Raw genomic sequence first — 15,810 nt, forward strand, 5'->3', positions numbered from 1 at the left:
ATATGGACCAATTTTTGCATGGTTGTTAGAGACCATATACTAACATCAGGTACCAAATATCAATCGGATCGGATGAATTTTGCCCCTCCAAGAGGCTCCGGAGGTCAAATCTGGGGATCGGTTTATATGGGGGCTATATATAATTATGGACCGATATGGACCAATTTTTGCATGGTTGTTAGAGACCGTATACTAAGCCCACGTACCAAATTTCAACCGGATCGGATGAATTTTGCTGCTCCGGGAGGCTCCCCAAGCCAAATTTGGGGATCGGTTTATATGGGGGCTATACGTAAACGTGGTCCGATATGGCCCATTTTCAATACCATCCGACCTACATCAATAACAACTACTTGTGCCAAGTTTCAAGTCGATAGCTTGTTTCGTTCGGAAGTTAGCGTGATTTCCACAGACGGACGGACAGCCGGACAGACGGACGGACGGACAGACGGACAGACGGACGGACATGCTTAGATCGACTCAGAATTTCACCACGACCCAGAATATATATACTTTATGGGGTCTTAGAGCAATATTTCGATGTGTTACAAACGGAATGACAAAGTTAATATACCCCCATCCTATGGTGGAGGGTATAAAAACACTACAGTGATTAGGTAATCTTTTCGCTATTCGAATTTCCAGATCTTTGGAATATACTCCGAACCCCACTTGTCCATTCAATTTGAAGCCATCAGTATAGAAATCTATATATCTTTTATTCCCCAGGGTCTGTGTACACCACGCCTCACTGTTGGGAATTAGAGTTTCAAACTTTTTGTCGAAAAGTGGTTTTGCCAGGGTATAATCCACTACGTTAGGCACATCTGGCATTATTTTGAGGACCGAACTATGACCGTACATTTTTTCCGACCACAGCGATAGCTCGCGCAACCGCACAGCCGTTGTTGCAGCTGACTGTTTGGCCAAAATGTCTAAAGGCAATAGATGTAGCATGACATTAAGGGAGTCTGTTACTGTCTTACTAAATGCAGCTGAGATACATAAGCTCGCCATACGCTGAACTTTATCTAAACAAGTCGGTTTCTGAAGTGCCGGCCACCAGACTACAACACCATATAGCATTATAGGTCTAACTACTGCCGTGTATAGCCAATGCACAATTTTTGGTCTTAGTCCCCACTTTTTCCCTATTGCCTTTTTGCACGAGTACAAAGCTACCGTGGCTTTTCTCGCCCTCTCTTCAATATTAAGCTTAAAATTCAGCTTCCTGTCCAAAATAACGCCAAGGTATTTTGCACACTCACCAAAGGGAATTTTAGTACCCCCTAAGGAAATGGGCCTAACCGTGGGAGTTTTGCGATCTTTGCAGTACATGACTAGTTCTGTCTTTGCTGGATTTACACCAAGACCATTATCTTTCGCCCATTTCTCAGTCATCCGGAGAGCTCTCTGTATAATATCTCTGATTGTGAATGGGAATTTTCCCCTGACTGCTAGCGCCACATCATCTGCGTATGCCACCACTTTTATCCTTTCTTTTTCTAGGGAAACCAGAAAGTTGTTTATAGCAACATTCCAAAGAAGAGGTGATAGAACTCCTCCTTGGGGAGTGCCTCTGTTCACATACCTTTGTATGTTTGCTTGCCCTAGTGTGGCTGAAATACGTCTCTTTATTAGAAGTTCGTCTAACAGCCTAAGTATACCTGGATCAACATTCAGAGTTGTCAGTCCATTTAATATCGAGCTCGGATGGACATTATTGAACGCCCCTTCGATGTCTAGAAACGCCACGATTGTGTATTCTTTGGCAGATAGTGAGCTTTCAATAAAGCTGACTAGTTCATGCAATGCGGTCTCAGTAGACCTGTCCTTCGAGTCGTTTCGAGAGCAAACTTGAATCCACGCTAGTTCTAAGATACATGTCTATCATCCTCTCCAGGGTCTTAAGTAGGAATGAGGATAAGCTGATTGGTCGGAAATCCTTCGCACTCGAGTGAGAGGCTTTTCCTGCTTTAGGTATGAAGACGACTTTTGTTTCCCTCCACTTTTCTGGAATATATGCTAAGTTTACACATCGTTTATATATCACCGTCAACCAGGGGATAATTCTTTCAGCCACTGCCTGTAACTCCGCCGGAGTAATTCCATCAGGTCCGGGGGATTTGAATGGTCCAAAGCTATTTAAAGCCCATTTTATTCTAGATTCCGACACAATTTCCTCGATAGGAAATGATCGATAAGCCTCTGTTACACCGCCGGAACATGGTTCAACCGTCTGATTTCCAGGGAAGTGTGTGTCCAAAAGTACCTCCAACGTCTCCTCACTGGAGGTTGTCCAATTTCCCTCCGATGTTTTAATGAAACCTGGAGCGGTGTTAGTGGATGCTAGTACCTTCCGTAGTCTGGAAGCCTCTGACGTATTCTCAATACTGCTACAGTAATCATCCCAAGAGTTTTGTTGAGACCTTCTCAGTTCTCGTTTATATTCTCTCAGATTCATCTTGTAAGTGTCCCAATCCTCCGGAGCTCTTGAGGACTTTGCTTTGTTAAAGAGCTTCCTGCAGGATTTCCTCATATTACTTAACTCCGTAGTCCACCATGGCGGCCGATTTTTTCCCCTTGGCTTTCCTCTAGGGCAAGCAGCTTTCAGTGAAATGTTGAAGGCCTTAGTAATCCGCTCCACTGCGTGTTCGATATCTTGCACAGTGCTCATATTTGTCTCCGGCATTTCCGGTATCATCGAATTGAACGATTCCCTATACCTATTCCAATCAGCTTTCCTAACATTTGGCGGAAATATGGTCTTTGAAGTACGAACAGCCAATCTGAAACTGATGTAGCGATGATCTGAGAAGCTATGTTCCCTCAAAACTTGCCACTCAGATATCTTATCATTCAGTTCCGGAGAGGTCAACGTTACGTCCAAAACCTCTTGTCTGTTCCTGGTGACGAAGGTTGGTGTATCGCCCTTATTGCAAACTACCAGGTTAGTACGCAAAATAAACTCTATTAGCGACTCTCCCCTTGCATTAGTATCACTACTTCCCCAAATACTATGATGTGCATTTGCATCGCATCCCATAATGAGTTTTGTCTTTGTTTTTAGTGACTCCTCAACTAAGGTCTTAACGGCACAGGGTGGCATCTCCCTATCATGTCCCATGTAGACCGAAGATACCCAATAGTTGCATGTGGATATCTCTAGACTGGCTACGACAGTGTCTGCATTGCTCAATGAAGGAAGCAGAAACAAGTTTAGTTCGTTTTTCGTCCCTTGTTATTGAGCTTAACATGGAATCGGGCAGCACTCAGTGATAAGAGAGAAGTTCACCACTGTGGTATCACAATGGACTGAATAGTCTAAGTGAGCCTGATACATCGGGCTGCCACATAACCTAACCTAACCTAACCTAGCAATTATACATGCTCGATTTATATCATTACCGGTATTATGCAAAAGTTTGAAACCCGGAGTGCTTAATTCGCAGATCTTGTTCTTATATATGTATGGTTCTTGAATAAGAACTATATCTATGTCTCCTTTCATCAGGAGAACTTTTAAGGCAGCACAAGCGACCTTACAATGGTGAAGATTTATCTGGAGGAACCGTAGAATCATCCAAATTTTCAATCACCGTCACATCAGCCGCTTCAATTGAGTCATCAAGGGCTTCCTCTTCACAGATCTCGGTGACTCTCGCAACAATCCGCGGTTCAGCTTTGGTGAGGCTTGAGCCTGTAGAAACTTCCCGCATATGATTTTCGCCATAGTCTGCAGGTTTTATGTCTCCTTCGGCTTCGCTAGGAGATTTTTTCACTGCGGACTCTACCGGAGGCTTGTCCGTTTCGGAATCCTTTGGCTGATCGCTTTTGTGTACCTTCATATGGATATCATGAAAGCCATAACCTACGCGTCCTTGGGTCTGGGCTAGATGTGGCAGCGACTCTATGTTTAATATAAACACCGCCCAGCAAAAACTAGGTAACCACATCTCATTACAATTGACATTACCAGGAGTAAAGCTGTCATTACACGTTGCATTACATTGCGACGAGTTATAATGACTAACTTGTAATGACAAAAATAAATACTTTTCGGTAATTTTCGAATTGTTATTCTCAAATTTTATGCAGTTGTAGTTAACGAATTAACAAAATAGAATAAATGATGGTACCATTAGGTATAATTATTCACATAATCGAGCGATTACATAAAAAAATCAAAAAGAATATGTAATATAACGGTAATTCTGAAAAATTTTCCGTTAAGAAATGCTTATCACAAATATTTCATAATAATTGTGTTTAATGACATTGTCATATTATGTTATAAAATAAATGCTTTCTTATACCTCATTCACATTACACTTCCAAAATGTGCTTAAACTAAATTTCGAATGCCATTTGCCTTATAAAAAAGAGACTTAAAATCCACTTTTAGTAGATTTTGAATCTTATGTGAATTGGCTATTGGATATATTATAACGTAATTCACGAATACAACTCCCTTAAACAACCTACATTTATTTATATTTTAAGTGTGAAATTGATTTGCATCTTATTTAGATTATTTATTAGATTTTTTTATTTATACAATATTCGTTTCTATTCAAGTAGTTCTTCTATTACAGCATCACTCGCCATATTTTGATCCAGAAATCAACATTTGGTGTATTATATGGTGATTATATGCTTTAAATGCACTACTTATTTTATGGCCGAAAGTATGCCTGGGGAGAAGTACTTTCCTTCTAGGACATGCGTATGTAAATGTAATCCGAAGCGATGCCAATTAATAAGTGGTTATTAATTTTTAAATAGGCTTACCTACAAGATTACCGGGTAATGAGAGTTTTTGCTGGGCGCATGTCGTCTTGGTCCATCCACCTCATCCAAACGACCAACCTTCCAATCGGCGGTTGGAAGATCTGGGTTACATTCTCTTTAGTCTCTCTAGTATTGACTCAGGATCAGGAGGGCTTGCCGGTATCCATGCATGTGCTCTAGGTTTAGCCGGTATGTCTTTTTTATGGACTAACTCCAAAGCGGCTCCTTCCCAAATCTCACCAACTAGCATCAATGCAGCTTTAAAGCAATCCATAGACCTCTGGTCTGCAAAAGCTATTAACTTATATCGTCCTTGATACCATCCAGCATCTTACCGTCGAGGACTTGGTCCGGGAAACTTTTTTCGCACCTCTGAGTAGATACCAGACATCGCGTTCTCAATTTTCCCCCATTTTTGCCTTGGAATCATACCGTCCAATGCTCCTTTATTAATAATAGCCATCACAAGGCTGTCTTTTGCAACTGAGGCAAACGATCTTTGATCCCGTTTAGAGGATGGCAGCTCATCCGGCGATCGTTCCTTTTTTCCAGCTTCAAGAATTCCTTGAGCCCATTTTAAGGAATCGCTTTGGTTAGCCGACAATGTGCTTGGGTCGAGTGATCCTAATGTCTTTAGGATAAACAAAGCATTTCTTCGTTCTTTGAATCTCTTTCGAGAGGGATTGCCTCCTTTTGATGTTGTCACCTTAGAAAACGTTCGACTTGCCAAAGTATCACCGCCAGTCGACCCGTCTACAGGTCGACTAATTGGGCCTGACTCTTGGTCGCTGCCCAAATTTATAACTTCAGTCGTTACCCGTCCACTGGGACCTGAAGTTAGCAACCCAGTGGATGACTTTGAATTTCGCTGCATGGTGGTTTATTATTTCCACCACATGTGAAATTCGTAATAAGTACTTATTACGATGAAATACTCCGCTATTAGAAAACACGTCCGTTCAGTTCGACGGTTGAATAATGAATTCGAGCTAATTTAAAGTAAATCCAGCATAATTTAGGATACTGGTGTCTAAGTGTATGTTAAACTTTAGCATACACACAAAAAATTCTGATTCAATCACGAAATTAATTGATCCAATTAATTTTTTAATTGAAATGTCTTCAATCACGAAAATGATAGTATCAATCACAGTTTTAACTGGGCATAGAAAAAATTCTTGATCAAAAAATTAATTGATGTCATTAGCAATTTTCAGTTAATTTTTTAATTGATTCAATTAAAAATTTAATTGATTTTGAATGCAAACCCCAATTAATTTTTAATTTAAAAAGGTAACTATTTTCAATTACTTTCTGAATTGGCTTAGATTTTTTATTTGGATTAAGAAATGTACATCACTTTTTTATCTGACTTAGTCTTCCGAATTTGATTAAAAAGTTAATTGTATCAATTAATTTTTTAATTAAAAATTTTAAAATTTTCAATCATTGACTTAATTAACTTAATGTTTCTATCTTGATTAAAAATTAATCAATTGTAATTGTATCAATTAATTTATTAATTGAAAAAACATTCAACTTCAATTAACTTTTTAATTGGAAATATTTTGGTGATATTTTTTTCTGTGTACGGCCATAATTAAAATAATATTTAACTCCCTGAGAAAAAAATTAGTTTGACTAAAAATTGTAATGAAAAGCTCAACTAATCTCATTCAGGTCTATTAATTGGAATGCCAATTGTATAGAAATCCGTAAAAGCTTATTAAGTATTCAAAACATATCCCGGATCAAATTTCATTTCTTCCCAGAGTGTTCATAGTAATATCAGCTAATAAGATTGAACTATTGTTTGGGGCTGTCACAAATCTGTATAAATTTGTAGACATTTTAGCCCCATGTTGGGCGCCATTAATTATGTAATGTCTAAAACTGCGATTTTCTACCAATCCTTGTAAAAGTATTTTACATTTCCAGTAAATCATTTCAAATTTAACACATTGAACAGAGAGTGCAGGAGGATATGATGTTAACCTAAAATGAATAAATTTCTACTCCAAACAGACTGGGAGTCGTTGATTCTAGCTATCAGTGGCGGGGTTCATGTCTCTTGAAACCCGTAATATCTTACACAAATAAAAATTTTGTTGTAGACTCCCTTCAAGAAATTACTACGAAAAAATTACTACATGTAAAACTATGTGGGATCCTCCAAAAACAGAAAAAAAACAAACCCGGCACAGAAGTGGAACAAAAAAAAAATAAATAATATGTGAAACACTGCATTAGTCGATTATATACAAAATCATTCATTCCAGATGTTATGGAACGTTATGTCTCTTAACCAGAGAATGAAGCCGCCGAGTCGCGCCGCCGATTTCAGTCGCCGCCGACGATTTTTGACCAGTCGACGCCGCCGCCGAATATATCGACTCATCTCGACTCAAATTTAGCCGCCAATTAATCAAAAATATCGATTTAAATCAGAAAAATGTATTACTAATTGTCGTACTTTATTCCAAAATTTTGAACCTTCCACCCACAATCAATCTATTTCACACTGCTATAATAACTTTGCAAAAAAATTTGCTCAGAAAATTTGAAGTCAATGTAAATTTGATTGTAAGATTGGTTGTACAACTAATCTCATTACCATTCGAATAACTTCAAATTGATTTTATAATGGATAATTGTCCACCGCCGAATGGACAAATCTATATCGGCTTAGCCGTCAAGCCGCCGCCGCCGGAGACAAAAATTTAGTGTCAGCCGCCGCCGACAAAAATGGGTCGGCTTCATTCTCTGCTCTTAACCCTGCCCATCCGCGGTCTATCGACATAATTTGTTACAAAGACCCCTAATTCGAAAACTTACCCTTATCACTTCGTAAGAAAAAAGATACAAAATTTACTCCATGACTATTTGATTGTGTGAATAATTCAGTTTTCCAAGCAGTGGATGAATGTTAATCGTTTCAAGAATTCAGTAAAATAAACCTTTCGAGGTGTTGTTTTGGGTAAATAATGAAAACAAGTATATACGGCCGTAAGTTCGGCCAGGCCGAATCTTATGTACCCTCCACCATGGATTGCGTAGGAACTTCTACTAAAGGCTGTCATCCACAATCGAATTACTTGGGTTGCGATAACACTTGCCGATGGCAAGGTATCGTGAAACTTTTTAACACTGTCTTCTAAATTGTAAGTTAGCCCATACGGGGTATATATTAAACAAAAAAAGGCCGATTAAATACGTATATAATCTAGTTTGACAAAATTTTCTATAGAAATGAAACCTTGACAAAATTTTCTATAGAAATAAAATTTTGACAAAATTTTCTATAGAAATAAAAATTTGACAAAATTTTCTATAGAAATAAAAACTTGACAAAATTTTCTATAGAAATAAAATGTTGAAAATTTTCTATGGAAGTAAAATGTTGACAAAATTTTCTACAGAAATAAATTTTTTACAAAATTTTCTATAGAAATAAAATTTTGACAAACATTTCTATAGAAATAAACTTTTGACAAAACTTTCTATAGAAATGAAATTTTAACAAAACTTTCTATAGTAATAAAATTTGACAAAATTTTCTATGGAAATAAAGTTTAGGTAGATTACAAAATTTTCTATAGAAATAAAATTTTGACAAAATTTTCTATGGAAATAAAATTTTGACAAACATTTGTATAGAAATACACTTTTGACAAAACTTTCTATAGAAATGAAATTTTGACAAAACTTTCTATAGTAATAAAATTTGACAAAATTGTCTATGGAAATAAAGTTTTGGTAGATTATTTTTGGCGATATGGACCAATTTTTGTGTAATAAGTCATCGGCTATATATAACTAAAGACCGATATGGACCAATTTTTACATGGCTGTTAGAGGCCATATATTGACAAAATGTACCAAATTTCAACCGTATCGGATGACTTTTGCTCCTCCAAGAGGTTCCGGACGTCAAATCTGGGGACGGTTTATATGGGAACTATATATAATTATGGACCGATATGGACCAATTTTTGCATGGTTGTTAGAGACCATATACTAACACCATGTACCAAATTTCAACTGGATCGGATGAATTTTGCTCTTCCAAGAGGCTCCGGAGTTCAAATCTGGGGATCGGTTTATATGGGGGCTATATATAATTATGGACCGATATGGACCAATTTTTGCATGGTTATGAGAGGCCGTAAACTAACATCAGGTACCAAATTTCAACCGGATCGGATGAATTTTGCCCCTCCAAGAGGCTCCGGAGGTCAAATCTGGGGATCGGTTTATATGGGGGCTATATATAATTATGGACCGATATGGACCAATTTTTGCATGGTTGTTAAAAACCGTATACTAAGACCACGTACTAAATTTCAACCGGATCGGATGAATTTTGCTCCTCCAAGAGGCCCCGGTGGTCAAATCTGGGGATCGGTTTATATGGGAGCTATATATAATTATGGACCGATATGGACCAATTTTTGCATGGTTTTTAGAGGCTGTATACTAACATCAGGTACCAAATTTCAACCGGATCGGATGAATTTTGCCCCTCCAAAAGTCTCCGGAGGTCAAATCTGGGGATCGGTTTATATGGGGGCTATATATAATTATGGACCGATATGGACCAATTTTTGCATGGTTGTTAGAAACCATATACTAACATCAGGTACCAAATATCAATCGGATCGGATGAATTTTGCCCCTCCAAGAGGCTCCGGAGGTCAAATCTGGGGATCGGTTTATATGGGGGCTATATATAATTATGGACCGATATGGACCAATTTTTGCATGGTTGTTAGAGACCGTATACTAAGCCCACGTACCAAATTTCAACCGGATCGGATGAATTTTGCTGCTCCGGGAGGCTCCCCAAGCCAAATTTGGGGATCGGTTTATATGGGGGCTATACGTAAACGTGGTCCGATATGGCCCATTTTCAATACCATCCGACCTACATCAATAACAACTAATTGTGCCAAGTTTCAAGTCGATAGCTTGTTTCGTTCGGAAGTTAGCGTGATTTCCACAGACGGACGGACAGCCGGACAGACGGACGGACGGACAGACGGACGGACAGACGGACGGACGGACGGACATGCTTAGATCGACTCAGAATTTCACCACGACCCACAATATATATACTTTATGGGGTCTTAGAGCAATATTTCGATGTGTTACAAACGGAATGACAAAGTTAATATACCCCCATCCTATGGTGGAGGGTATAAAAAGGCCGATTAAATACGTATATAATCTAGTTTGATAAAATTTTCTATAGAAATGAAACCTTGACAAAATTTTCTATAGAAATAAAATTTTGACAAAATTTTCTATAGAAATAAAAATTTGACAAAATTTTCTATAGAAATAAAAATTTGACAAAATTTTCTATAGAAATAAAAACTTGACAAAATTTTCTATAGAAATAAAATGTTGACAAAATTTTCTATGGAAGTAAAATGTTGACAAAATTTTCTATAGCAATACAATTTTGACAAAAATTTCTATAGAAATAAAATGTTGACAAAATATTGTATAGAAATAAAATTTTGACAAAATTTTGTATAGAAATAAAATGTTGACAAAATTTTCTACAGAAATAAATTTTTTACAAAATTTTCTATAGAAACAAAATTTTGACAAACATTTCTATAGAAATAAACTTTTGACAAAACTTTCTATAGAAATGAAATTTTAACAAAACTTTCTATAGTAATAAAATTTGACAAAATTTTCTATGGAAATAAAGTTTAGGTAGATTACAAAATTTTCTATAGAAATAAAATTTTGACAAAATTTTCTATGGAAATAAAATTTTGACAAACATTTGTATAGAAATAAACTTTTGACAAAACTTTCTATAGAAATGAAATTTTGACAAAACTTTCTATAGTAATAAAATTTGACAAAATTGTCTATGGAAATAAAGTTTTGGTAGATTATTTTTGGCGATATGGACCAATTTTTGTGTAATAAGTCATCGGCTATATATAACTAAAGACCGATATGGACCAATTTTTACATGGCTGTTAGAGGCCATATATTGACAAAATGTACCAAATTTCAACCGTATCGGATGACTTTTGCTCCTCCAAGAGGTTCCGGACGTCAAATCTGGGGACGGTTTATATGGGAACTATATATAATTATGGACCGATATGGACCAATTTTTGCATGGTTGTTAGAGACCATATACTAACACCATGTAGCAAATTTCAACTGGATCGGATGAATTTTGCTCTTCCAAGAGGCTCCGGAGTTCAAATCTGGGGATCGGTTTATATGGGGGCTATATATAATTATGGACCGATATGGACCAATTTTTGCATGGTTATGAGAGGCCGTAAACTAACATCAGGTACCAAATTTCAACCGGATCGGATGAATTTTGCCCCTCCAAGAGGCTCCGGAGGTCAAATCTGGGGATCGGTTTATATGGGGGCTATATATAATTATGGACCGATATGGACCAATTTTTGCATGGTTGTTAAAAACCGTATACTAAGACCACGTACTAAATTTCAACCGGATCGGATGAATTTTGCTCCTCCAAGAGGCCCCGGTGGTCAAATCTGGGGACCGGTTTATATGGGAGCTATATATAATTATGGACCGATATGGACCAATTTTTGCATGGTTTTTAGAGGATGTATACTAACATCAGGTACCAAATTTCAACCGGATCGGATGAATTTTGCCCCTCCAAAAGTCTCCGGAGGTCAAATCTGGGGATCGGTTTATATGGGGGCTATATATAATTATGGACCGATATGGACCAATTTTTGCATGGTTGTTAGAGACCATATACTAACATCAGGTACCAAATATCAATCGGATCGGATGAATTTTGCCCCTCCAAGAGGCTCCGGAGGTCAAATCTGGGGATCGGTTTATATGGGGGCTATATATAATTATGGACCGATATGGACCAATTTTTGCATGGTTGTTAGAGACCGTATACTAAGCCCACGTACCAAATTTCAACCGGATCGGATGAATTTTGCTGCTCCGGGAGGCTCCCCAAGCCAAATTTGGGGATCGGTTTATATGGGGGCTATACGTAAACGTGGTCCGATATGGCCCATTTTCAATACCATCCGACCTACATCAATAACAACTACTTGTGCCAAGTTTCAAGTCGATAGCTTGTTTCGTTCGGAAGTTAGCGTGATTTCCACAGACGGACGGACAGCCGGACAGACGGACGGACGGACAGACGGACGGACGGACGGACATGCTTAGATCGACTCAGAATTTCACCACGACCCAGAATATATATACTTTATGGGGTCTTAGAGCAATATTTCGATGTGTTACAAACGGAATGACAAAGTTAATATACCCCCATCCTATGGTGGAGGGTATAAAAAAAAACAAAGTATTGGTTTGCTCACAAGAATTTTTTTCTGGTGTTGAAGATAAATAACAACAAGATATTACGAACGAAAAAATCGGAGTATGAAAACTAGTGTAAGACTTCGTATTTCCTTTTCCCCTATGAGTCTTCCAATGTAATGTAAACGTCTTAAACAAAGAAATTTTTAGATATTTAATCAATACTTTTTATATATTCAATTGAATGTTTTCAGATTAAAACCTTTACTATATTCTATCAATAATCGGAGATTTTTCTTGTTATATAGAAGAAAAAACCTATTTTAAGGACTTATTTGAATGCAAGAATTTTAAAACTATAAAACAAATAAATCTAAGCCTTAGCCTTAGAAAAACAAATAAAATGGGCCATCTAATCTGGTGTAATTTAGTCAAACGAAACAAAATCTTGTTGTACTTCTATTCGTGCACTAACATCAACTTTCTCAACAAATCTGAATAGATCTTAAGAGGTTCAGTTTCTTGTACTTTATGCAAAATTATTTCAAACGTTAGTTATTTAAGAGGCAAAATTTTCAAAGACAAAAAAAAATAAATTAAAAACCTTGGCTCATTTTACTCACCACCATTTCAACTCCATATTGCTGCACGTCGAGGCCTCGATGAACATGTATAGGTAGTTGTGGTTTCTTGAAAGCTGGAATACTTAGATCTAGATAATTTTGCCAGATAGGTGCTGAATAGTGTTGCTTTATTTTAATGAAACATTTTAATAGTGCGCGACGGAAAACAAACTGATGTCTTATCACTTATGATCTACTGGTGGTAACGTTTGTTGAATTAGATTTCTTCCTCCATATTGAGTGAAGACCCCATTCGCCAAGTGGTGGCTATCGATGACGAACCCACTCGCGAGGAGTTTGTGGTAGGTATGGGTTTCTGTACTGTTACTTGTAATAGGTACTTAACTAAAAGTACCTATTACATATGGGCACTTCTAGCGGTTAAAACTAGAAGTGCCCATATGTAATAGGTACTTTTAGTTAATGTGGTATCACAATGGACTGAATAGTCTAAGTGAGCCTGAATCTTAATCGGACTGCCACTTTAACCTAACCTAACCTAACCTACTTGGGGCTGCTTCCTTAAGGTTTCTTCTGATTCAGCTATGTGGGAATCTTCCCACGGGACTGACAAGTTGCGCTCCTCTAAGCGAAAAATTTGGATCTTGGTAGTGGATTTCAGGGGAGAAGCACACTCCCAAAAAAAATTATCTAAGTGGTTGCACACAAGAAGCTCACTAGCCGGCCACCTGCAATACAAAGTACATTCCTTATTACGACGGTCATGTGTCGCAAGCTGGGTCTCTTACCTTTGTGATATAATGCAATGTGTTTCTACGGGAGTTTTCTTCGAAATATCCGTCCCATAAAAGTAAAAATTCCGAGAATTTTCACCGTGGCTGAACCTGGTGAAAATTTCAGTGATATTAAATTCAGTTGATTATTAGTTATGGAACACTCACTTTGTAAAATTATTTAAGAACAAAACAAACATGACCCCTAGGGGCAAGACTGCGGTGTATGGAAAGAGTAATTTGATATCTAGTCACTTTTATCTAATTAATCAATTTCACAGACTTCTGTAGAAAGACACTGTATAAGATTATGTTTTTAATTTGTCCAACTAGAACAAATCTATCACTTTCCAATCACACGCAAAATTTAAGCTTCGATTGACTACGATGACTGTTGATTCGTTGTCATCCAAATTGTGATTTTATATGAAATCAAGAGCTCGCGACTATACAGTTGATGTCTGCTTGGTCAATGTTTCGTCAAAATTTTAGATAGATTTAGATTTTATTTTGTTTTCATCAAAATTTACAATTCATTGTTAGTAATTACATTTTGACTTAGAGATAACAAAATTATAATATAATATTATTGACTATAACTTTCAAAGTTGTCTGTCTTTAACACAAAGAATTCTTTACTATGCTGTTAAATAGATATAAATCAACTTAGTATATTTGCTTTCATGGATTACACACAGAGAATACAGATTGGTTGTGATAACCGAATTTATTGTCAACCTCATTTTGGCAGTTGTAGCAACTATATGTTGGCAGTTGTGTCACCTGAATAATTCGGTCGACTCAATCGAATTATCGGAGATGCAACTAATGCTCAATATGGAATTGGTTGTATCAACCTATTGAATTGGTCGTTACTCCCTTCTTCGTTCGGTTGTATTTGCAACCGAATTGCAAATTAATGTTGTTTCCGCAAATTTTTGTATTTTATTTAAATATATTTAATGTTAGCCTGATAGATAGTAAATAAAAATATTATATTTCTACATATAATACATTAGTATCGATCAAAATAAACGATGCCTTTAAATGTTTAAGTATCCACGATGGTTTACGATGAAGCTCATGTAGCATACAGCATTGATTGTATAATGAACGGGCAACGTGGATTGAATCACAGGTAACTTTGAATCCATCATTTTACCTCAGAGCACAATAAATCTGTTAAAAAATCCTTAACAGTTCAGGATGCGTATTTACGAACTGACTCGTGGAATCATGAAACCATTTGTGGACATTCTAGGTTTAATACATAATTATATTCCGCATACGATCGTAAAATAGTACTCACGTCCTAGGACCTACATAAACTAATTAAAATATCGCTTTAAAATCTGTTTGGGATATATATAAAAAGAGAACCTATACCGACCATGTTCAGCGCATCATATTCAAAATTTCAACTTTATTGAAAAACGCTTTTGAAAAAATATTGATTAACGAAGCGTTCAAAATTTTTGGTGCATTTTAAATTGATGTCCCTAATTTTGCTGTGCAACTAATTTTCCAGTCTGGAGAGGAAAGTAAAATTATTAGTGTAAATTGCAGTAGTTTAATCATACAAATTTACCTTTAAAATGTTACCAAAATTATGTCCCTTTTATAACCAAATCTTGACCATTGCCTCGTTCTAATACAAAATCTCTTTTTTTTTATTTTTTAGGATGAGATTTTAGTTTTTTTCTATACATAAATAATTTTTCTTTGTCAAATAACAAAATTGACAATCAAAAATATTTCCCATAACATTTGGTTAGAGCAACCATATGCCTATGGTGAGTACTGAATGAAAGCTACAAAATGTTCCCTTGGTAGGTTGTATCAACTAATTTCCAATAAAATCATTCACAGTAGAAGCATTTGGTTAGCCGAAACATTTATCGATTATCACAAATAACATTTTATTGATACTGCTGCTAAATGGTTTTAGGAATAGAACCAATATTGTAATCACAGAATATTTGTTAATACACTTGATATTTCGTTACATTATTAGAATTTTCATTATTATAACCGATTGCCAACCATTCTCTTTTCTGTGTGCATGTATCTAGAAATGTTCTGTGATTATATTCTTTCTATATTTTAACGCATTGTTCACATAGTGAAACAATCGTTCCCAACCATCATCGAGATCTCCATTTAATATATAAATTAACTCTGTTTCAGATATATATGTACTTCCTAGATATCTCCGCCTTAACTCTTGTAACATTGGACATCTGGCTAAGAAATGTTGTAAGTTTTCAGTTTCCCTCATATTACAGAGCATACATTGGACGTTTGTTTGAGTCCTGTAGTCATTTCCATTTAACGGTAACACATCAATATTCCAA

General features: G+C 36.6%; 1 protein-coding gene and 1 long non-coding RNA gene across 2 annotated transcripts in view; one reads left to right on the top strand and one right to left on the bottom strand.

Annotated features, from left to right (window-relative positions):
• The window catches only part of Elk (Eag-like K[+] channel), a 1,103,641-nt gene that overhangs the window by 513,749 nt on the left and 574,082 nt on the right, over positions 1 to 15,810 (top strand). The gene's annotated exons all lie outside the window — the stretch shown is intronic.
• LOC142240911 (uncharacterized) lies at positions 14,392 to 15,168 on the bottom strand. The gene is made up of 3 exons (XR_012723431.1): positions 15,045 to 15,168; positions 14,847 to 14,985; positions 14,392 to 14,784 (listed from the first exon to the last, which is right to left on the bottom strand). It is a non-coding gene; the product is annotated as an uncharacterized LOC142240911 (long non-coding RNA).

Source organism: Haematobia irritans, chromosome 5 (genome assembly GCF_050003625.1).
Source record: "Haematobia irritans isolate KBUSLIRL chromosome 5, ASM5000362v1, whole genome shotgun sequence".
In the NCBI taxonomy this organism is placed as follows: Eukaryota; Metazoa; Arthropoda; class Insecta; order Diptera; family Muscidae; genus Haematobia; species Haematobia irritans.